General features: G+C 38.2%; 1 protein-coding gene and 1 long non-coding RNA gene across 7 annotated transcripts in view; one reads left to right on the forward strand and one right to left on the reverse strand.

Moving 5' to 3' along the window:
- DPP10 (dipeptidyl peptidase like 10) overlaps positions 1 to 24,783 on the reverse strand; it is a 1,281,550-nt gene that overhangs the window by 1,140,583 nt on the left and 116,184 nt on the right. The window lies entirely within an intron of this gene.
- LOC144291730 (uncharacterized) lies at positions 14,509 to 23,444 on the forward strand. Of its 5 annotated transcripts, none has more exons than XR_013359183.1 (6): positions 14,509 to 14,575; positions 15,033 to 15,214; positions 15,302 to 15,508; positions 18,952 to 19,117; positions 19,254 to 19,463; positions 23,096 to 23,444. It is a non-coding gene; the product is annotated as an uncharacterized LOC144291730 (long non-coding RNA). The 5 variants fall into 5 exon arrangements; XR_013359181.1 differs by having other exon boundaries at positions 14,528 to 14,734; XR_013359184.1 differs by having other exon boundaries at positions 14,538 to 14,591.

The following is a 24,783-nucleotide window of genomic DNA, read 5'->3' on the forward strand; positions in this document are numbered from 1 at the left end:
CAGAGCAAAATCAAAGTAACCTGCAAAAGAGGCAAATTGTACATTCACAATGACAACTGGGAGTACGAGCATGGCAACTTGATGTTTGCAAAATAAATAAATGAGGAATATTTATTTGAATCCTTTGTGATCTTTTTGTTTGTTCTTTTCTCTTATTCTTTCTTCAGCAGACAAATATCTTAAAGTCTTAACATACCAGGACATTTATATATCTGTGCACTCCAGAACAGTTGCATTCAAAAAATTTTATAGTGAGATAAAAGAAAAGCCTAGAAGGAAAATGAGAATTATATTAAGTAGTGATTCATAACAGTTGAACATCAATGAGAATAGAACAAAATGCTATCTAGAGGTTACTCCATATCTCATCATCTTTTGAAATATGTTACCTTATACAAGAGAAAATAGACTTTATTCAGCTTTGCAGGTCTGTTGTTTTGGATTTATTTAAAATAGCAGGTAACTCCTTTCTTTAGTGAAAGGACTCAGAGTTATGGTGTAATAAAGCCACCTTAAATATTGTCAACTGCTACCTCAGAGAAGCCCAATTTAAGGAGTCAAAAGTTCATTTAAATATCCCCAGCTTTCTCTGCAAGAAGCAATGATACTAAATTTAAGAAAAAGGCAGACTCATCTACATTTTCGGTCAGGTAGACCTATATTCATTTTAAAATCTGAGTATACACATTCTACTACGGCCTTAACAAATAGACTATAATTCAATGGGTAAATCTATTATCCTTTGTTTAATTCCATTGGTTGTATCCAAAAGTTTCAACAGTTCTATATAGAAAGATAATAAATTGAGTAAAAATGGTTCAGTTTTACCTTCATTGTTAAACCTTTAGAAGAATAGTTCTAAAGATCATGAGGCTATATTCCCAGGCACCATTGCCATCTAGTAGTGGTCTATTAACTAAGCATCCAGTGATAAATGAATGGATATAGAAGATGGGCGGGGGGGTGTATGTGTAGTAGAATATTAATCATAAAAAGGTAATATCTTATCATTTGTGACAACATGGATAGCCCTAGAGGGTATTATGCTAAGTGAAAGTCAGACAGAGAAAGACAAATACCAAATTATTTCACCTGTATGTAAAATCTAAAAAAAAAACAGGGCAAAAAAAAAAAAAAAAAAAAAAACAGGGCAGCCCCGATGGCACAGCAGTTTAGCGCTGCCTGCAGCCCGGGGTGTGATCCTGGAGTCCCAGGATCGAGTCCCACATCGGGCTACCTACATGGAGCCTGCTTCTCCCTCTGCCTGTGTCTCTGACTCTCTCTCTCTCTCTGTCTCAATAAATAAATAAAATCTATATATATATAAAAAATAAAATAAAAAAAATAAAATAAAAATAAAAAATAGAGACAGAACGATAAATACAGAGAACAAACTAGTGTTTGCCAGTAGTGAGTTGGGTGGGAAATGGGTGAAAGAGGCTAAGGGGATTAACCCAAGGGAAGGTATAAACTTCCAGTTATAAATAGATAAGTTACAGAGGTGAAAAATACAGCATAGGGAGGGAATATAGTTAATAATACTGTAATCATGTTGTATGGTGACAGATGGTAGCTACACTTACTTTGGCGAGCATAGGGTAATGTGTAGAATTGTCAAATCACTATGTTGTACACCTGAAATTAATATACCACTGTAGATGAGCTATACTTTAATAAAAAAGTATTTGTACATAAAGCTGGAATATGGCGGGAGATTAACATTTGTTTGAAAAGTAACCTAGTGGGATCCCTGGGTGGCGCAGCAATTTGGCGCCTGCCTTTGGCCCAGGGCACGATCCTGGAGGCCCAGGATCGAATCCCATGTCAGGCTCCCGGTGCGTGGAGCCTGCTTCTCCCTCTGCCTGTGTCTCTGCCTCTCTCTCTCTCTGTGACTATCATAAATAAATAAAAATTAAAAAAAAAAGAAAAGAAAAGTAACCTAGAAAAGACAATTCCAAATAATGACTACAAACACATGCCCTTAAATAATTGTAAACAAAATGTAAGACATAAAATTAGATATTAAAATAGAGTCATGTAAAAAAAGAAGAGGTTGAAGAAATCCACTTAACCTATGCAAAACAATGAAGATTGACTTCAAGTGGATCTCAACACTGTCTACATAGCAGAATCACCTACAGAGAGTTTCAAAATACTCATACCTGGCAAGCACCTTCAGTGATAGTGGTTTACGAGTTAGAGAAATGGTTCCCAAAGTACGGTGCCATCATGGGAGCTTGTTAGAAATGTAGATTCTTAGGCCCCAACTCAATGTAAGAAATAAAAAATTCTAGAGGTAGGACCCAGCAATCGGGATTGTAACAAACTCTTCAGTGATACTGTTGCTTACAAAATCTGAGACTCGTGGGTCTTGAATAAAGAGTAGATAAGTCAGGCTTTTATTTTTTGAAAGTTCTATAGGTAATTCTACAACTAACGTTCAATATACAACTAACATTGAAAATATGGAGTTAGACATTAACAGTTGAGTAGATATTAAAACTCAGCAATATGAAAATGAACAACTCAATATAAAAAATGGGCAAATGTTCTAAATGGATACCTCATCAAAGAAGCTTATTATTATTATTATTATTTGGTAGCAAATAATCATATGAAAAAGTATTCCATATCATAAGTCATCAGGGAATTACTAATTAAAATAAAGAGTCACCACTACTTACCTATTAGAATGTCCAAAATTTGAAATACCGACAACACCAATAACTTCTGGAAGCTTTTGGAATATTAAGTGAGGATGAAGAGCAATAGGAATTGTCTATTTATTGTGAGTGGAAATGCAAAATGGTAGAGCCACTCCAGAAGACAGTTTGAGAATTTCTTACAAAACTATGCATATTCTTACCACATGGCCCTACAATTGTACTCTTTCATATTTCTCAGATATGCAGAAAACATGTCCACACAAAACCTGCCCTCAGATGTTTAGAGTGACTACATTCATAATTGCCAAATATTGGAAGCAGTCAAGATGTCTTTCAATGGGTGAATAAATAAACTGCAGTACATTCACATAATGGAATATTATTTTAAAAAGAAAGGTAAAAACAAGCCATGGAAAACACAGAAGAATCTTAAATGCATATTGCTAAGTAAAAGAGGCCGATCTTAAAAGGCTATATAACGTATGGCTCTAATTATATGCCATTCAGGAAAAGGTAAAACTGTGGAGACAGTAAAATGATAAGTGATTGACAGCAATTGGGAAAAGGGAAGAGAAGAACAAGTAGTAGCACACAGGACTTTTAGGGCAATGAAACTATTGGTTTTCATATCCATTTTTATAATTTTGGTAAAAAACACACACAGACACAAAACATGACTTGATAACATATAATGGTAGAGTATATTATTATACATTTGTCAAAAACCACAGACTGTAGAACACTAAGATTGAACCTTAACATAAATTATGGATTTAGGAAAATTATGATGTGCCAATGTAGGTTCATCAATTGTAACAGATACACCACTCTGGTGCTGGATGTTATTAGTGGGGGAGGTTGTGCTTATGCAGGTGTGGGTAGTATATAAGAACCCTCAGTAGTTTTCTTTTGATTTTACTGTGAATCTGAAATTATTCTAAAAAAATGAAGTCTATTTTTAAAATTGGGTGGATGACATTAAAGGATAATTTTCAAAAAAGGTAAATCATGACTGACACAGTCATAAAACAAACATAAGGCCAAAAAAAAAATGTTTAACTCATTATATGGTAAGGGAACTGAAAACAAAAGCTATAACAATTTCAGAAGAGAAGCCACAGACCAAACATACAAAGTCATCAGATATGCTGAAATGATTTTGTCTGATGGAAGCAAAACCAGTTTGTTCTACAGTATGAGAGGAAAGTTAAATGAACCTCCAGTGGGCAGAATTTATCTGCATGTGTATAAAAAGAATAATCTTCATTACTATCCATTTTTACCAGTTAACATCTCACTCTACAAAGGAGTATAATATCTCCAAAACAAAGCAATGCACAACAACACAGAATCAGATAACTCAGAGGGTCTGCTATATACAATATACAAAATTTCCTTACTGAAGTAGCCTAATAATCTTTTGGCTCATTTTAAAGGTGTCCACAATTTTTCCTCACAGTTAGAAACAGGTGTAAAAAAATTCAAGGTCAAGCTGAGTTCAACAGGAACAGGACCAGCTGAGATGACTATGAGGTGAGTCTTAAGAGATCGATCAGAAGATTGGAAATGAAACAACAACAAAGAGGGTTTGTCCTTTAATTCAGGGTCTTAAAAGTTATCCTGATAATTTTCATGATTCCTAATATCTTAATGCAAAGCTGTTAGAAGTTTCTGGGAAAAGATGTGATATGATTAATACAATACTTTAGGGATATTAATCCAACACAATCTGTAAAGTGGGTTATATGCCAGAAATGATTGGAAAGTCTAGGTAAGAGCCGGTGAAATAATCTAAGGTTGAAGGAAAACAAAGTTTTCTTAGCCAGAGATTTCCTCTCTAAGAATTCCTTTGGAGACAGCCACTCTTCCAAATCCATCTTATTCTACAAAACTCACAAAACCAGGGTGCATTCTCTCTCTTGGCCTTACTCTACAGTAATATGTTGAGAATAGAGACCCATTTTTCTTTCCAGACAGGGTGGATAGTTATCTGGAGTGAAAAGTTTCATTTTCCAGCATTTTTCATTGAAACTATCACCTGATAATTACACTGAATAGAAAGTAACCATTAATCACATCTTTAATATATCAATTCATCACTGTCTACCTTGTGTGAAGCAGAAGAACTAAAATTAATCAGTCAAACTGAGCCCTATCACAATCAAATGCCCAGGGAAGGTGGGGGCCAGAAGGAAATCCTTTTAAATACAGAAAAGCATTTGTGTCTGCTGGCAGGAGGACCCAGGCCTCAATGGTAGCAACTACTTTCTCTCATCATCAAAGGTGATTTTAATCTCCATCCTTGCCCAGTTTGCACAACTTCAAGTCTGCTAGAAATTTAAAGCTCATAAATGTTATCTAACCCACAAGGGAAGGAAGTAGGCGCATTCCATCATCACTCTTTTACTGCACATAATTATATTAATAAAAGGATTTTAGAAAACAAATTCACATTTTAAATTGCAGTGGCTGCCTTCTGTGTCCTTGTCACCTGTGCTTCTAGCCTGATAAGTCCATTCTGTCAGGTGGTCCACTGAGAGACCCCCCCATTCTATAGTTCTAGAAGAAAAGGTATTTTTTGTGGCTAGATGTAGCCTGGTTCCAAAGACTCCTGGTAATGAATCAGGCACATGGAGAACTATTCATTTGTTACTTATCATCCTCTGCTTTCTTGATTTGTGCTGGTGCCAAGAAAAGAAACCTGTCTCGTTTCCCCAACTAGATTATAAACTCCTTAAAGATAGCAGCCAGGTTTTATACTTATTTCTGTTAAGTCACTTTCCAAGTATGGCAGCTCTTACATAGCTGCATGATAAATAATCTGACGTTTGGTTGGTTATGAACTATAGATTCTGTAGAAAGTTTAGGAGGCAGAGCAAGGGTAGGGAGGGTTCTCTCAGGGGCTGAAAATGTCAAGGCACTTATTTCAAAGCTTCTAATCTAGATTATAAGCTTTTATTATATTTTACACGGGGAATGAGATTTGACATTTTTAGAGAGACATACTTTAGGACTTGCAGTGATTGTCACTACAGTACATTATTTCTCCTAGTAAAATTCAGGAAATTAAAAACAATTAATGAGAATCAAGGCCGTGGCAAAGCCAAAAACAAGCCACTGAGCTGTGAGTGCTGAGCAGTCAATTCCACTCTCAGCCCAACTATGCAGATGTCATGTCTGCACCTTCTCAAAACTGCGGGGCACTGCATATTGGCCACCTGTGTGCTTGGTCATTGATCAAAACAACAACATTAAATCCATCAAATCCTAAATTTACCAAGTAGCTTTATCTTTGCTATAGCTCCTAGCACAGTACACAATACATGACAGACACTCAATATATTTTGCATGAATGAACTAAATTGTAAATTACTAAAGTCTCAGTGCAGAGCGGCCAAATTTGAGAGTAACTTAGAGGGAAAGTAGCAGCCAAGAAAAGCAGAGGTTATAAGGCCTGTATTAGCTACAGTTTTCATTTTCTGTAAACCAAAGGGATGCTTTAATATTTGAGTTCCAAGTTACATGCAGAAACTCAAAAACACATTTTCCCCTATTTTCATTTTATATAAAAACATTAATTACACAGAAAGGTATCAGACACATGTCAGTCTGGGAGCAGGTTATTACTGGAAAGGAAAACTCATGCTAGTAAGCAAAGAGCAAGCCAGAAGTCAATGCAAGTGTTAGTCAAATCTGATCGAAGCATCCAAGACATTTTCTCAATTTTTAATTGATCAGTATGTGAACTGGTTTGCTGTCAATGTGTTGATTGTGCTGACAATTTAATTTCCTTCTGTTGATGGGCTTATTGGTGTTTAGTAAGAGTCGGCCATTGAAACAACCCAGTATCAAAACTTTACTCTGCCTTTAAATGAGAATAGGGAAAGATGTTTTAGAATAATCAAGTTAAAAACATGGAAGGGCTCAGTTTCTTAAGAGGAAACAGACATAGATGCTACTAATCAAGGATGTAATTGAAGTAAAAAGAAATGGACCATATAAGTGAGAAATGTTCAATGTAACAATAAAAATAAGCTACCTATATAAATACAAACATAGTAATGGCAATAAAATTAATGCCTTAATTTGAACAGCATACAGCTTGCAAAGTGCCATCACATATGGTATCTCATTTGATTCACAGAGGTTATTATAAAAATCATACATATTCGTATAATTGACTTTTTAGCACCAGAGCCAACTCCATATGTACAAATATTGGCTATCATAGTTTGTATGAGTAATATTCTAAATTCCCACTGTTTTCCTTTAATTCGTATTTTCTCTTTTGGATCTTCCACCTTACAAAGCCTTGTGAATCAATTCTTAAAACTTGATGACAAATTTGTAGGCTGGCTTTATGGGTTGAATGGTGCCCCCCCTCAATTCACATGTTGAAATCCTAAACCCCAGTACTTCAGAATGTGGCCCTATTTGAAATTAGGGTTATTGCTAATGTGAGTACGTGAGATAAGGCCATTAGAGTGGACTCTAATCCCATATGACCTGTGTCCTCATAAAAAGGAGAAATGTGCACACAGTGATAGGCACACCAGGAGGATAGCATGTGAAGATAAAGGCAGAGAGCAGGTCAGTGCTTCCTCAAGTTAAGAAACAACAAAGACTGTCAACAAACCACTAGAAGCTAGGTAAAAACCATGGAACACATTCCCCCTACCTCAGAAATAATCAACACAGCCAGTACCTCAATCTTACACTTCCAGCCTCCAGAACTGGATGCAACACGCTTCTGGTGTAGAAACCACCTGTTTGTGGTACTTTGCTAAGGCAGCCCCAGCAAATCAATACAATCGCAATCATGCCTGTTACTGTAAGGATGGAGATATATCTGAGAGTATATGGTCATGGGATTTTAGGAAAATATGCTCAAAGAGAACCCTACATCATCCAATAGCCACAGAACCCTAAGGACTCCTAAGGACTTCCTAAGGACTCTCTGCTTATCCTTTAGTAAAGGTAACTTGTAAGCTGATGTGCCCAGCTGGTCCCTCCAGCATGTGATAATGACCCACAGTGCCTTCAATCCATATACTTGGCAGAGACTTCTTCCGATGTTCTCTGAATTCCTGGAAGGCCTATTGTCCAAAGAAATTGGCAGTAGTAGGTTGATCTCTAGGTTTACCTATTACCATATATGTGTTCTTGGGCAATTATTTAAAGTCCCCACTTTTTCAAGTGGGGATAATGAAAGTTATCTCACTGGGTATTTGAAGTGTAAATAAGTTAATGCTGATCACTTTTTCTAGACCTTTGATCCTGACTCAGTATTGAATGCTGCTGCAAAGGCCAGGGAGAAAGAATATGAACACCACCTTTCTGCAGCCCCAGAGACTTTATCCCCAGATCATGATTTGGGTGATCCTCATTTGCTCTTTCTCATTTGTCTTAATAATTCGGCACAAAGTTTGTTCCTATAACATTAATTAGCCTGTTCTTCTTCTTAATTTCTATGCTCCCTTTGCATCCCCATTAGCTTTGTCTTCCTGACTTTCTCTTATCTAAGGCAAACAATTATTTGCACTGTTTTCTCTCCTCACCCCTCTCTGGGAAAAGTATTTTTCCCCTATGCATTGGTGCTTGAAGAATTTCTATGTAGGATGGCATGGAGGCAGTAATTTTATTGGAAAGCGTTGCCAAAGGACATATCTTAAGTCTGCATTTGCAGAGCAGGTGCTGCGTTTTTGTTTAGTGTTGTTTTATTTGGGGTGGTTCCAGGAGAGAATGTGTGTTCATTAGCTCATTCGTGATACTCAACCCCTTTGCTGACTTTTCTTGTTTTCTACTTCAGGACTCTTCTCTACTCTTTCTACTTTGCTCTGTGCTCCAAGAGGGGCATCTCTATGGCCCAAGCTATCTTGTCCTGATGGCAGATCATAGGGCTGAATCCAACAGAGGCAGGGATATTAATTTTTTCTGTCTCCAGGACCCTCTATGCCCACTTACGTTTTTGGCAGCGGTTGTGTTCCTCTAAGACCATAGCTTCTTTTCAGCAACGCTTCTCCTGAAGCTATAGTTCTTAGCCAATTCTAGAGATGACAAATTCCAGTAATACCATTCCTCCTCCCCCACCCCTTTCTCAGGACCAAGTATAGTGACATAAACAAATGAAATAACCTTTTTTTAATACCTCAATCCCTTAAAAAATTGGGATGCTCTCACTATTTCTCATCCTGCAAATTTCATTATCCTTTAACTTTTCCTGCACCTGAGTAAATAGTCCATTCATTAAAACTCTCCATTTAAACCCATGGAGCAAGGCATTTCATTACTGATAGGACTTTGTATCTGGCTACCACATCCATCCTGGCCCTGACAGCTCTCCCTCTAAAAACATCACACTGGTGGTAACCAGTAGAAATTTCTACTTCAACCTAGTTAATCTATATGCCAAAAAATTTTAGTGATGCTTTTAATATCACAACCACCAGCTCATCTGTTATTGTGTTATGCCTTTCTGATATTCTTCAACTTTTATTCCTCTTTTTCTTGCCTTTTTCTTTAAACTTCTCATCTGAAGGCAATCTGGCCTAGTGGAAGGAGTAGGGACAATAAATCAGCCACCTGACCAGGCCTAGAATCAAATTTTCAGCTATTATGAGTGTATGAGCACTGTAATTTTGAACAAAACATGAATCTTCCATCAATCTCAGGAGTATAACACCCACAGACTCATGATGAAGAACAAATAAAATAATACAAGTGAAGGAAATAGCACATTGTAGTGGATTAACAGTTGTTAGCCTGTCTCTTCTATACACACACACACACACACACACACACACACAATGAACTTTAGAAAAACATGGGTTTGAATTGCATGGGTCTGCTTATACATGGATTTTTAAAAAATAAGTAAATACAGCACTGGGGAGCCTTGGTGGCTCAGTCAGTTAAGCATCCACTCTTGGTTTTGGCTAAGGTCATAATTTCAGGATTGTGAGATGGAACCCCATGTCAGGTTCCACACTCAGTATGGAATCTGCTTGCAATTCCTTCCCCCTCCTTCTCCCTTCCTCTCTACCCTTCTTATGGTCTCACTCTCTTTTTCTTGCTCAAATAAAGTCTTCAAAAAAAAAAAAAAAACACCAGCATAGTACTATAACTGTATTTTGGCATTTTGTTTTCCTTATTATTTTCTCAATAACATTTTTTCTCTGGCTTATTTTAAGAATACAATATATAACACAGACAGCAAATAAAATGGGTGTTAATCAACTTCTGGTCAATAGTAAGCTATCAGTAGTTAAGTTTTTGGGGAGTCAAAAGCTATATGTGGATCATGCCCAGAACCCCTATGGTGTTCTAGGGTCATCTATATATATATGGATAATTCTCTTTTGTCTAACCATTCCTACAGACACTACTGTCCTTGGCCTGAAAAAGCCCCGGGACTTTCTTCTCTTCCCTATCGACGTATTAAACATGACATTTGGGTTCCACTTGGAATAAACTGCCACACTCTCATCAGTTTCTTCTCCACTACCTTTTGGTACTTCTCATGATTTTCTTCTCAGCACTACATAAACAAATGAAATTATCATTCTTTGATGCTTTCTCAGTATAGGGTCATCTCCTTTCAGGGACTTTAAGTAACGCTAACTTTGGGGCAGACTTCTGAAACAAATTTTGCAATGACTTGTAGTTAATATCAGTTACTTCTTTAAAGATTTATTTATTCACAAGAGACACAGAGAGACAGAGATGTAGTCAGAGGGAGAAGCAGGCTCCATGCAAGTAGCGTGATGCAGGACTCAATCCCAGGGATCCCGGGATCATGCCCTGAGCCAAAGGCAGACGCCCAACCACTGAGCCACCCAGGCATCCCAATATCAGTTACTTCTTATCCTCTGTCTCATCACTCTTGACACCATAAGTCATTCAAGAACTATTCATTGCATTCCTTCCATGTGTGTCTGCTTTCTCCCCTAGACAGTAGTCTAAGAAGATAAAGACCATTTTCCTAGCAGTCCTCAAAACTCCCTTAGAATTCAGGAACTAGGTCAGCAGGCCCAAGAACAACTTCCTTTTCCAAGAGATCATTAAAAATCTAGTTTTCCTGAACTGAGAATCCTGCTTGTGGATTATTTTTTGCTTCTCTGTATGGTAGCTTTTGACCATATTCTTGCTCCTTTCCCTGCACAGTCTTGTTCCCCAGACTGACCTATAAAGAACTCCTCCCTTAGCCACAGTTTTTCTTTCAGGATCACCTTTCCAAATTTCAAGTAATCCTATTAGTGCTTTCTCTTTATTTCTTCCACACTCTGACATGCATATAGATCATGACTTTGTGTTTGGCCTAATCTTTTCCTTTATTTATTTTTTTTCACATATCTTCTTAGTTCCTAATATACAAATTCATGTATTTGTCATTTGAATACTATAGTTTCCACTAAGGTTTTCAGTTTGTCTTTAAATTCTCCAAAATGGTGGAAGAGGAGGAGCACCGGCTCTGTAATGAACAGCACATGATATCAATCTTACCTGGATCCTAAACTTCAGTTTCTTCATCTTTAAGAAGAGATAACATTATCCACCACATGGACCATTTTGAGGACTATCACTTTTTTTTTCAAGATTTTATTTATTTGGGAAAGAGTGCTAATGAGGGCGAGGGGAGCACAGGGAGAGGGAGAGGTAGACCCCCTTCTGAGCAGGGAGCCCAATGTGGGACTCAATCCCAGGACCCTGGGATCATGAAATGAAACAAAGGCAGACACTTACTGGACTGAGCCACTCAGGCGCCCCAAGGACTATCACATTAAAATCTTATCATGATGCCTGGTACAGGGATCCCTGGGTGGCGCAGCGGTTTGGCGCCTGCCTTTGGCCCGGGGCGCGATCCTGGAGACCCGGGATCGAATCCCACATCGGCTCCCGGCGCATGGAGCCTGCTTCTCCCTCTGCCTGTGTCTCTGCCTCTCTCTCTCTCTCTCTCTCTGTGATTATCATAAATAAATAAAAATTTTAAAAAAAATGATGCCTGGTACATTGTATCCTCTCAACAAATGCTAATTTTCTTTTTTCTTCTCATTAAAAAGTATCAGGAGATGGTTATATCACTTGCTATGGTTTTCCTTTTATCTCTGAAAGCTAATGCCACAGCTCTAACACTTGAAAGACTGAATGGGACAAAGAGGTTTGATCAGTTTCCCTGAATTTCTAAACCTTTCATGTACTAATAGGAATTTATTTATCTTTTCATGTCACTATAATCTGAGATTTCAAGGAACTGATTTTGGTTATTATTTTGGATATTATTATTATCTATTTTCTTTCCTAGAGAAAATAAATTGTTCAGGGACACCTGGTGGCTCAGTGGTTGAGCATCTGCCTTTGCTCAGGGTGTGACCCTGGAATCCCAGATTGAGTCCTGCTTAGGGTTCCCTGTGGGGAGCCTACTTCTCCCTCTGCCTGTGTCTCTGCGTCTCTCTCTGTGTCTCTCATGAATAAATGGATAGATATTAAATACATAAATAAATAAATAGTCCAAAGTCTACTGGCCTAAATCATGTTTTATTATGTTTGTTCCAGACTGTTAGCATATTTATATAAATAAGCCCCTGAAATTCTTTCTGAGGAGATCAATTCAAGTATTTAAGCATAGAGCCACAATGTGGTTACCTCCAATTCTATTATCTTCATAAAATTATTTACAAAGCATAGTGCTTCTTTTTATAATGGGAAAGGTCTTCTAGTCTTTAATATTGTTAATTTCCTTCCATGTCTGTATGTGTGTGTGCATATGTGTATATATACAGGAGAGAGTGAGTGGTAATCATCATTTATTTATATAGCATAATATGGTATATAGTATTGTACTTTATACATATCATATATATACCATAATATAATGTAAATGATCTAAGCTTTATTACAATTCATCATCCAACTAAGACATCACCCATTTTTCAAAATTTATAAGATGAGTGTTAAGTGGAAATTCTATCCCTGGATGATTTTCTTCTATAAACCCAGTTCTTGGACAAGTCACCAGAGTCTCTTGGGCAAAAGATTGCATTTGTTCTCTTTTCTCTCACAATCCTATACTAAGGAACATTTTAATAAATATCCAGAATGTCTGAAGTATGTGAATATCTAGGAGAATGCTCCAAGTGGAGGCAAACAAAAATAAACAAGTACCCTGAGTAATGCCTGGCAAGTTCAAAGGACAACAAGTGTATCAGTTTTTCTGATAAAGTACAAGGGAGAGAAGTACAAGATGAGAATAATAAGATAAGGGTATTGGAATTTAGGGAGAGGGTGAAGATTTTGTAGGTTCTCACAGGCCACTGTAATGATTCTGGTTTTCACTGAGTGAAAGGAGAAGTCTTGGAGCTTAATGAACAGAGAAATTTCACCAGCCATGATCTGACCCTGTTTTAATAGTACTGTTACAGCTGCGGAGTGAATAGTCATAAAGACAAAGCATGAATGCAAGAACAACTGTTAGGAAGGATCTGTAATAATGTGTGTGAGAGATAATGCTGGCTGAAACCTGATAGACATGGTGGCAGTGGTAAGAAGGGTTCAGACTCTAGAAACATTTTGAGGATAGAGCCAATAGGATTGGCAGATGGGTGTCTGTGTGATGTTGAGAGACAGATAAGAGATGAGGCAGACTCCAGCTGTTGGGGGAGTTGCCATAAACCAAAGTAGTGAAGATGTTTCAAGAGTACATTTGGATGTGCATGGCTGTTAGATGTCTGAATGGAGAGGACAGAAGGCAGTAGGATATTGAGTCTGGAGGACTGGGGGGAGATATAGGATGGACATAGATAATGGAAGCCATGAGAATGAGGTCTGAGAGAAGAGACTGAAACATAGTAATCAATGACATAAAAGACCAGGAGAGTGGGCTGCCTTGGAAGAAACTGAAAAAAAAAAAAAAAAAAAAAAAGTGTTTAAAGGAATTGATCCACTGAACCAAATGTTGCTGACAGATAAAATGAGGGTTAAAAATTGTCATTAAAAAAAATAATAATAATAAAAATGTCATTTTTTTTTTAATTTATGATAGTCACAGAGAGAGAGAGAGAGGCAGAGACACAGGCAGAGGAAGAAGCAGGCTCCATGCGCCAGGAGCCCGACGTGGGATTCGATCCCGGGTCTCCAGGATCGCGCCCTGGGCCAAAGGCAGTGCTAAACCACTGCGCCACCCAGGGATCCCAATAAAATTGTCATTAAATTTAACTATAGAAGTTATTGGTGTCCTTGACAAGATACATCAAGGTGGAGTAGGAAAAAAGAAAGGAATTCTAATTAATTTGGTATTATAAGAATATAAGAAAACTGGAGAGAGAAAAGCAGTTTTTCCAAGGAGATTTTCTATAAAAGACAGCTAATAAAGGATGAAGATAGACTTTTTTTAAAATGGAAGAAATTTCAGAATGTTTATAATACTCCAAGAAATAAATTGGTGGTGCAGGAAAGAAATGGGATGATTTCTGGAGTGACTTGAGTAGCAGAAAGCCAGTAGATGCAGTGCCTGGGTAGAGGGCTGGCCTCAAAGGACCATTAACCCCCAGTAACAGAAGGGAGAGGAGAGCATATGGACATAGGTGCAGGAAGTTACCTAAAAAAGGGAGAATGCATGGACAACAGAAATGTTCTATGATTGCTTGTTAGTGTTGTGGGCATTAAAGACACAAGCTTAATTATCAGGACTTTAATGTGCAACCAGTCAGCATGATAATAGGCTTTTCTCCAGCCACATTCAGCTACACAGGTGCAGGCATGAGGAAGCGAAGACTTGGATGCTGCAGAGTGGTGTTGTTGCTAAGAAGTATGATGGCATAAAAAGAGAACTCAGAATTTACGGTGTCAGAAAGGGAGTGGTTATTCTAGAGGACTGTGGGATTGAAACTGGACCCCAAGCAAGTGAAATGAAGGTAGATGGATATGAGGGTCTGTAATATTTATGGAGCTATGGGCTTTCCCCACCATCCAGAAGTTCACTTTATGCCACTTTACTTTTATGAAAACCCTACATTAGTACCTGATTTCACTAACTGAAAGAAATCTAAAGAGGACTTTTGCTTTATGAAATGGTAATCGTTCTTTCACTTTATGCCATTATGGTCTATGAAAGAATTTGTGGGAACGCTCTACTTTTGGATAGTGAGAGAAACCTGTATTAGAATCGGGGCACCTCAGATTAATCTGTTTCTTCTGAAGTAAGGAGTTTTGTTTTGTTTTGTTGTTCCTCTTCAAAGACTCTCTTCCTGTTGTACTTCTTCCTCATCCCTGTCCTTTTTTCCCTACATTTTAGTTGATGCAAAATTTGAATTTGCCTTTTAAAATTTCTCTTTATTTCTTCTAAAATATTGCTTGTTGGTTCTCTTTCAGCATGTCCTATAGAGCTCTCTTCAATGATGGCAATATTCAACATCTTCACTATCCAATAACATGGCCAACTAGCCACTTGTGGGTAGTGTGACTAAGGAAATAAAATTTTCAATTTTATCTAATTAGAATTAATTTATACTTAACGAGGCACATGTGGCTTGTGGTGAATTCATTAGATCACAGTGAGTAGAAGAGAAATCTTTATATCATTTGATGATAAAAATGTCATTGGCACTAAAATCATTTTTCTGGTCTCCTTTTCACTCCAGCCTTCTAAAGTTAGTTCTTGTGTGTCTGCCTCTTCCCCCTCACACACAATTATTACTCACAAACTCTTATGCAACGTTAACTGTACACTAGTACCCATGAAAAGTGCTAGTGATACAAGACATAAAAGGATGCCTGTCCTCAAGTAAGGAGGAGATGAGTCAAGAAAGTGATGACAATAGTACAATGTGCCACATGCTATGATCAAGGCAAGTATAAAGAGAGGTAGGACACAGTGGAGAATGGGAAAAAAAAGAAAAAAAAATTCTTTAACATCCTACCAGCCTGGAATCCTGGCTTTGTCACGTCTTTAATGAGTAACCCACCTCACAGGGTAGTTATAAGAATTTTGAAATTTGGTGTGTGCATAAAGTGCTTGGCATACTGCCTGCTTTTAAAGAGAACTAATTCCCTCTTGGACAAAATGCACAAATTTTTTTCATTACAAAATTTACCTGTAATTGATTTTAAATTAAAAAAAAACTATGCTATCCTTGTTCTTCATTCTCAGGCTCATGTGAGTGCAACTGATACTCAGTTGATTTCTTGAGCCACATGTCCAGCATAGATTGACTGTTCTTGTTTAATCTGTATCTAGCCTGAAATGGAGCTTCTCTTTCCTTTCAGATCACAGTATGCTGCACATAGTAATCACCCAATCCGTGATTTTTCTTGAACACTTACTGATCCAAAGGCTTTTTAAAAACATATTTGGTGTCTTTTGTCCAGAAGAATTATAAAAATACTGGAAACTTGGAAATATTATTATAGTCTCTTCCCACCAGAAAGTCATTAAGCTTCAGCTTGAACACCATGAGTGTCAAGGAGCTCACTACCTACCAAAGCAATTCAATTCATTATCAGAACTTTCATCAATAGGAAGTTCATTTTTCTGTAGAGATGTAACTACCACCTTCGTTGCCTCCATCAGTTCTCCTATCCAGCTAGGAGCCACCTTGACATGGTCTACTAGAGGAGTATTGTCCACTCAGATGAGTTCCAATGAAAAGTTTCAGAAACATCAGTCTACAATAGAGCAGAATAAATTTCGCTCTTCCTTTCCATGAAAACCCCGCAGGTATTTCATATATCGCAGTCCCCAAGAGTCTTTCCTATTCTAATCTAAATATTTCTAATTCCTTCATCAATTCTTCATAGCATGATTTAAAGCTTCCTCATCATTCTCCCTCCTGTGGACCTATTACCAAGGTCGCTCACTAAATGTTTTGCATTGGATTCATTGGAGTTATATCCAAATATCTAGTTAGATGATTGAACACCTAGAGGTGCGCTGGTTGTACTTTAGGGCCTCTCATTGATATTAACACTGGAGATCCTGGGACGCCTGGGTGGCTCAGTGGTTGAGCATCTGCCTTTGGCTCAGGGCGTGATCCCAGTTTGGGGATCGAGTCCCAGATCGGGCTCCCTGTGAGGAGCCTGCTTCTCCCTCTGCCTATGTTCTGCCTCTCTCTCTGTATGTCTCTTATGAATAAATATATAAAATTAAAAAAAAAAAAAAGAACACTGGTGATCCTTTCTGTCCTAGTCCCTTTGAGTGAACTATAATACCCAAGCTACCCGTACCCACCCCTACCTGCCAAGGTTACCTGGCTTCATTCCAAACACCTTGTTTTTCAGTTTGTTTTGTACCTGGCAAAGTCTTTGGTGACAAACCTAGTTTCCCTTAAGTATTTTAAATAGTCTTCATAATCCTGTTTTCAAACTTAGCATCTGGTTTTGATGAGGACAGAGAAAGCTAGGGGAGAGGGATGGCTGAGAGTAAAGAAGAGAAACCTCCCACCCCCAACTAGACTTTCTTGGCATTCACCCTGTTTGACAAAAGAACTATAAAGATGACTTTTACTATTCTGATTTGCTTCAGCTCAAATATACCATTCTTCCTCCTGCCTCCTACATGATAGATACATAGATACATAATCAACAGGTAGATGATAGATTATTGTTAGATAAATCAGTGATAGATGATAGACGATTGATTGACAGATGTAAGTGTATATAGTAAGTGTTATTTGTCACTCTATTTTATCCTCTTGCTCTTTTACTCGTTTCATTTTGCAGTTTTTTTGTTTCTTTTTCCCTTGTGGGGCCCTTGCCTCTTTCCCCAGTTCTCCGTTTTGCCATCCACTTTCTCTTCCCCATTATACAGCTTAAAAATGGCCAGCATCTTTCAGGGGAGCACTAATGCACAGTACAATGCAAAATATGTTGTCCCAAGGGACAATGATAGCTTGATGCAGCCTCATTGTGGGGCAAGGTCAAAAGAGATGTGAGGCAATTCACATTCCAGCAAATAGCAGTCTGTCAGGTCCTTGCTGTTGTCTTAAAAATAGTTCCCACATATCGGGACATATTTTAGAGCTAACTTAAAATCACATTTGCTTGTTCAGAGCATCTCTTATGGGGCTGAAAATGCTGAGGCTGCAGAAATCAAAGTGGGGAGTATTTATTAGTAACCTGCAGTTACTCCAGAATTCCCCCAGGGAATGACTTTGCAGCAATTTAAGCCCAAATGTAGAGCAAATAGAAAAATGGGTGCCTTTCCTCATCCTCACAGGATTTGTCTTGTTCCTCCTCTTTGTACCAATAACAAGGAGAAAAGAAGATGAATTAGAAACCACAATCCACACTTTCATCTTCAGTAACTCTAAGAGACTCTCAGTCAGTAGTAAAAAGCACATCTGAAACAGGCTTCTGTGCCTCAATTACTCTATTCCCACACATCCTTTCCTCCTTGGGGGTATTTCTCCAAACCCAGACTATTAACATATAATGTAAGAAAATGCTGCTAAATGCCACATTAAAAAAAGCAACTTAGGCTTACTTGTGGAGTTTGAAGAAACATACAATACCTTCTACTTCTCTTATCCTTATATTATAAAAACACGTAAATTACATCTTCACATTAAAGACACAAATTCTGGGGATCCTTGGGTGGCTCAGTGGTTTGGTGCCTGCCTTCAGCCCAGGGCGTGATCCTGGAGTCCCAGGATCAAGCCCCACATCAGGCTCCCTGCATGGAGCCTGCTTCTCCCTCTGCCTGTGTCTCTGCCTCTCTCTCTTTCTCTCATGAATAAATAAAATCTTTAAAAAATAAATAAATAAATACACAAATTCTTTTTATGTATCAAATGACAATAAATATGACATCTTTGTTCCGGCCTGCTACGTAAGCAAGAAAAAGGCTGGGGTCAGGGTAAAGACATGGACTCAGTGATATATGGACAAATACATAAGAATAGGCAAGATGCAAAAGGTAAAAGGAAGAAAAGATGAAGATGGAAAGAGGGACAAAAACAGCAGGGGTGACTGATGCTCTCATCTCATTTCCAGAGCTGTTGGACTCAAAACTAAGTATGATCATGTGTTCCCAAACAATCTGAGATTCTAAGTTACTATACAAATGCATTGGGGTTATTTTTGTGATTGTTATTCTTGTTGCCCTGGTTTAGGAGTCAAACAGATCAGAACTTAGCATGAAAGTGTGGGACTCAGACTTAAGGAGGTTCTGGAATGGTTGCAAAATGTGCAGGATGGAGAAGCAGTGAGTGAATAGCACTGCACATTGTTGGGTTCATTATAATACAAACATTGGATATTACTTGGGTGTGCTGACCGTGTGTTCTCCATGCAGTTCCTCAAGCTCTATAAGAAGCCTGCAGGGAAGGCTCTTTTATTACTTCAGTGAAGCAACATGGCCTGGTACCTACCAATGTGGTTCTGAGTATAAACTGTTGGGTTCTAATTTAGATCGCAACACCTGTCAGCTGTGCAATCCTGCACACATTTTTTTAACCTCTGTGAGTATGTATTGCTGATGTAACAAATTACCACAAAGTCAGTGGCATAAAAAATACAAATTTATAATGTTACAGTCTGGAGCCTGCGTTCCGTCTGGAGGCTCCAGTAAAGAATGTGTTTCCTTACCTTTTCCAGGTTCTCGAGGCCTCATACATTCCTGGGCTGGTGGCCACTTCCTGCCTCTAAGACAGAAGCATAGCATCTTCTCTCCCTTCTAAGTTTCTTGTTTACAAGTACCTTTATGAGTACATCAGGTCCAGCTGGAGGATGCAGGGTAATCGCCCCATCTCCTGATCCTTACTATTAGCACATCGCACACACTATTATCACCTTCTGCCATGGAAGGTAAGCTATTCACGGGCTCTGCAAGAACATCTTTAGAGAGCCATTATCCTGTCTACCTTAAGGGGTAAGCCAGAGAGTGGGCAGAAATAGTACACACTTCATAAGGGTGTTTTCAGAAACACAAGTAAAACACTGAGAATAGTCCCTTTTTTATTGATGGTCTCAGCCATTTGCTCCTATTGAGTGGAACAAGTGCAGGGGACAGGACAGGGCATGGATGGTGGATGGGATGAAATTGTGTGGGCAGAGGCAACTCTAGAATTCTCTATAGCCTACTATGACTTTGCAACAAATCCCTGCTTAGCACTAAAGAAATCAGTCACATAATTTTATATTTCCGTATGTGAAGACACTGAAGCCATGATAATGCCACAGCAGAATTAAGAGGCTGGAATGGTCTTAGAAACCAGACCTAAATTTCTACATTTCATACAGGAGTTACTTGCCTCACATTTAGAGAGAAAGCTGTCCAAGGAGACACAGTTAGTGGCAGAGCTGAAACAAGAACCCAGGTCTCCAGAGGTGTTCTCCAGAACACCTCCTCAGTGTTCTTTCTACCATGTTTGACCCCACCTAATGAAGACTCAATGGCCTATCTAACTAATGTTAGCAGCTGTCCTTCAAATGCCACATGATACAAAGTAATAAAATTTAATTCACTGAATACCTGAGTATCAAATACTGTCTCTCCTAAATGTAATGTCATATTCTGGATTAGATCCTGGAACAGAAAAAGGGTGTTAATAGAAAAATTGGCAGAATCAGAATAAAGTTACTTAGTTTTGATAAATGCACTATGGTAATGCAAATTAACAAGTGGGAAATCCCTGTCACTCTTCACAACTATTCTGTACATCTAAATTTATTCCTACATAAAAACACTGTGAGTCTAATTTTTCCATTTACTGTAATACTGCCAAATTGTTTTAAAGAACAGCTTCCATTGTGTAGTATAATGTCCTGTCACAGTCATTCTGCCTCAGCCCCAACACCATTGCCTGTCCTCTGCCTAAAATATTCTTCCTCCAGGTGCCAAGATGGCTTGCCCCATCACCACCCTCATGGACTTTCTGCCCACATCACCTTCTCAGTGACTCATCTCCGTATCATGCCATCTAAAACAGGGAAGGAAGGAAGGAAGGAAGGAAGGAAGGAAGGAAGGAAGGAAGGAAGGAAGGAAGGGAGGGAGGGAGGGAGGGAGGGAGGGAGGGAGGGAGGGAGGGAAAGAGAGAGAGAGAGAGAGAGAGAGAGAGAGAAAGAAAGAAAGAAAGAAAAAGAAAGAAAAAGAAAGAAAGAAAGAAAGAAAGAAAGAAAAGAAAAGAAAGAAAGAAAGAAAGAAAGAAAGAAAGAAAGAAAGAAAGAAAGAAAGAAAGAAAGAAAGAAAGAGAAAGAAAGAAAGAAAAAGAAAGAAAAAAAGGAAAAGAGGCAAGGGGAATCAAAGGGAGGAAAGAAAAAGAGAAAGAAGGGAAGGAAGGAGGGAGGAAAAGAAAAGAAAGGAGGGAGGCAGAAAAATCTCCACTCTTGAGAACTATAACAAAACCCATTATACCTTATCACCGCTTAAACTTTCTTCTTAGCACTCATTACTATCAAACAGATGACACAGTAACTTATCTTACATGTTGTCTACCATCCCCACCATAAAGGCTGGTGTAACTTATTTTTGTCCATTTTGTTTATTAGCATACCCCTAGCAACTGGAATAGTGACTGGTATACAGAAAGGACTTCAAAAGTATTTGTTGAATGAATGAATGATTCATTGGCTGAGCCATGTGTACCCAACACAGTGCCTGACCCACTTTAAATATAAGGAATCTCATGGCACAAGGAAATTAGATTACATACCAAGGAGTCACATAGCTTATAAGTAGCAAGTCTGAGATTGGAATGTAGGCCTCCTGCTGTCTGGGTCGGGCATTTTAGACATCATATTTTGTCATGTCAAGCTCCACACTCAGGGTAGGTATGTGCTGTTCCATTTCTCTTACCCTGATTTTCATGGTTCCTTTCACTCCTCTAAGAGAGCCACAGTTGATCTCACTAAATAATCCAAGTACAGAGGAGAAATGTGTTTATATTTTTGGTTTCCTAGTGGCTATTGGCATTAGACTTTAAAACCCATTGCAAGTAGCCCCATTCAAAGAGGGTGGGTTGTCACCATGTCTCAATAAGAAGACTTTAAGTACTGGGGACAAAGCAAGAGACTAGATCAAGGGGGCACTGTGGTAACAAAGAGCTATTACTCCATTGCTTCCTGCTTATTCAGTTCAATCCAGTTGAACAAGTATTCACTAAGGACATTATTTCCTGCCCTATACTATCCTAGGCATTTTGAGGATGACAAGAAAAGAGCACTGGCTGCAACACAAAGGAAAACACAGACCTAAAGCTATTCCTTGGTCCACTATGATTAGGAAGGCAGTGACTGAGTCCTTGTGTTGACAGAACACAAGTCCAGCGCAGAGCACCAAAACAAATGAGCGCTTGCACGGAGGCTTCCATGCGTTCTTGCTATCAACTCCAAGATGAGGCCCTACTGAGCTCAGAGGAGGTTTACACTTGAGTAGCATTTGGGTATATCACTCAGATGATGCATTTCAGATCCATCAATGTTCCTTGAAGGCAATAAGAGCATCTTTGGCCCACACAATTCTAAGTGATTGAAACTGAATGAAATTATTAATGGGTGAACGGAGAGAGAGATTATATTGTGAGTGAAAATCTTTCAGTCTTTCTTCTTCATTGGGATTAAAAACAACAAATACAGTTCACTGAAGCCTAAAAGCAGTAAATATTTGTATGATTTTTTTCACAGGATGAAACAGAAATTTCCTAAGGAATTCTTTCTCTCTCCCCCCACTTTGTCTTTTCTCATTTTTCCACCACCACCGTGCTTCACTCATCCACTTCATTTCTCCTGTTTTTCCTTTCCGCCTCCCTCCTGCCTACTGTGTATACGGCACTATGTTGGTGCCAAGGGAGAACACAGGATATTGAGAGCAACATCTATGTCCTCAATTATTGATTCATTCATTTAAAACTTGTATGAGGGTACGCACTATGCTAAGTACTTTATGTTTTATAATGTACAGTTTCTAAATAGTAATAGTCATTAGTGAGAATCAATATGGTATAAGTGGGAGGAATAGGTGCTTTGCTATCAGACCACCCTGGGCTTGAGTCCCACATTCTACTATCTCAGTGACCTTGGACACCCCCTTAACTACTCTGTGGGCAACTTTCCGCATCAGTTAAATAAAGAGAATATATTTACCTTCCTGCTGTTGTGAGAATTTTAAAAATATGGCATAGAACATGGTCTAGGATAGTCTAGAGAAGGGCCCCAAAGTATAGTGCCTGTTGATGGAATTCAAACCAGAAAATTTACACTTTAAGCTGGGGGGTAAGACGTAAAAAGTTTTCATAGCACCTTATGGTAGATGATCACTTCAAAACTGTGTGGTATGCTTTATATAGAGGACCCCGCTTAATCCTCACAGGAAGCAGGATTGGGTCCATTTACACATTTGGAAAAACTGCAGTACGAATTAAATTGCCTGCGGTTGTAGCAGAAAATGGCAAACCTCAGGTCACTGTATTTCAAACCATTTATCCTTCAACCCACTGCAGATCTGCTGAGAGCTCTGTCCCACCAGCCAGCAACCTAAGGAGGCCTTCAAGAATATCTCAAAGAAGAGGCTTACAAGCAGAGGGCAAACAGAAGATGTAACGTCAGATGGGCCCCAGGGAAAGTGGAGAGGGTCACAGATATGTTTCATTTCTTCACTTTGCTCCCCTGACTTTCATGCTGGTTAATGTTCAGACTGGCTTGTTCAGATTCTGGTCTTCCGAAGTATGCCACAAAGTAAACTTTAGAAAACACAAGTAAATAAAGTCAGTGCTCTATGACTAGGAAAAAACATGTCATCTCCTCAGGAAACAATGAAATAAAAGTTGGGGTTTTTCCTCTTCTTAATCATTTTGTTGCCACGTTGCTAAGGTGGGGGAGAAATAGCAGGGACCAATATAATGCTGTTGGTATTTGTTTATTCCTCTAATTACTATTTTCCAATAATAAGCACAGTGGTAGAGTTTTCACTTAAATTTCCAGAAATTAGGATGAATTCAAAAATTCAAAACATATTCATTCTTCAATCCATCATTGTGGAAGTCTAAATTCACCCTTCTGTTAATTTATATTTAATATAAATTGAAAGTTTTCTAGATTTTTAATATGAAGACGTTTGAATTTGAATGAGAAATATTAATTGTGATATAGCACTTTCATTTTTAATGAGCCCTGTAAATGTTACTGCAGATATCCAGGAATACAACTAAAAAAATAATTTAGTAGGATTAAGAAACCATGGAGTATTTAAAAGTTTTATAAAAATAAAGCAGAGAAATAAAGAATTCCAAACATACCAAATTTTCCTTTGTAACAATTTCTCCTTAATATTAAATCAACTCAATTTGGAAAGGTTACATATACTTAAGCACATGATGCCATATAATAAATCAAGATAAATGGAAAACATATAATTCCTTTTTACAGAGCATGATTTCAATACTTAATTCATCATCCACTCTTTTGACAGAGAGCTTCAATATGAATCTAAGCTCCAATACACAATGCACAAGCTATAGCTATTTATTACAATATTGTGTCATTTGTCACTTTTATGGAATTCAGTGTATTTTGCAGGCTGTAAAATGGGCTAGAGTGATTCAGAAATGATCTATGCCATCATTATTCCTCATTTCTAGTGCTTGAATTGCATCTACACTCCCCAATAGGCTTGATTTATTAGGTGAATAAATAACAATATGCTTCAATAATGTATATCTATTGAGACTTCATTAGCTGCCCAGGAGACGCTATCCTGATTTTAAATAATTGAAACACACATGTGATGGAGTCCAATGGACTTGAGATGATTGGGTATAAATATTTACTAAAGCAGACTGGTGAAGGAAAGATGCTTTCAGAATAGAATGGAATTGAAGGGACACATTCAAGTGACAGTAAATGTTCTTTGTGAAAGTATAGAAATTTAGAGTCTGTTTCTTCCAAAATAGAAAAGGCAAGTTAAAATGGAAGGAGAGATTCGTTTGTTTCTCTGAATCTCAAACAGCCTGTCCCAAGATTTTCAGCTGACTCATTCTTAACCATGTGCCTGTAATGCTTGTCAACTCCACTAATGACTGAATTTCCAAGCCAACCAGTGTTGAGTCTCATAGTGCAATAAAGTAGAGCCCAGCGAGTGGAGTATATTTCTTTTCTCAAGGCTAACACTTTATCTTCTGCTAGTTGAGAT

Source organism: Canis aureus, chromosome 20 (assembly GCF_053574225.1).
Source record: "Canis aureus isolate CA01 chromosome 20, VMU_Caureus_v.1.0, whole genome shotgun sequence".
NCBI classification, from domain to species: Eukaryota; Metazoa; Chordata; class Mammalia; order Carnivora; family Canidae; genus Canis; species Canis aureus.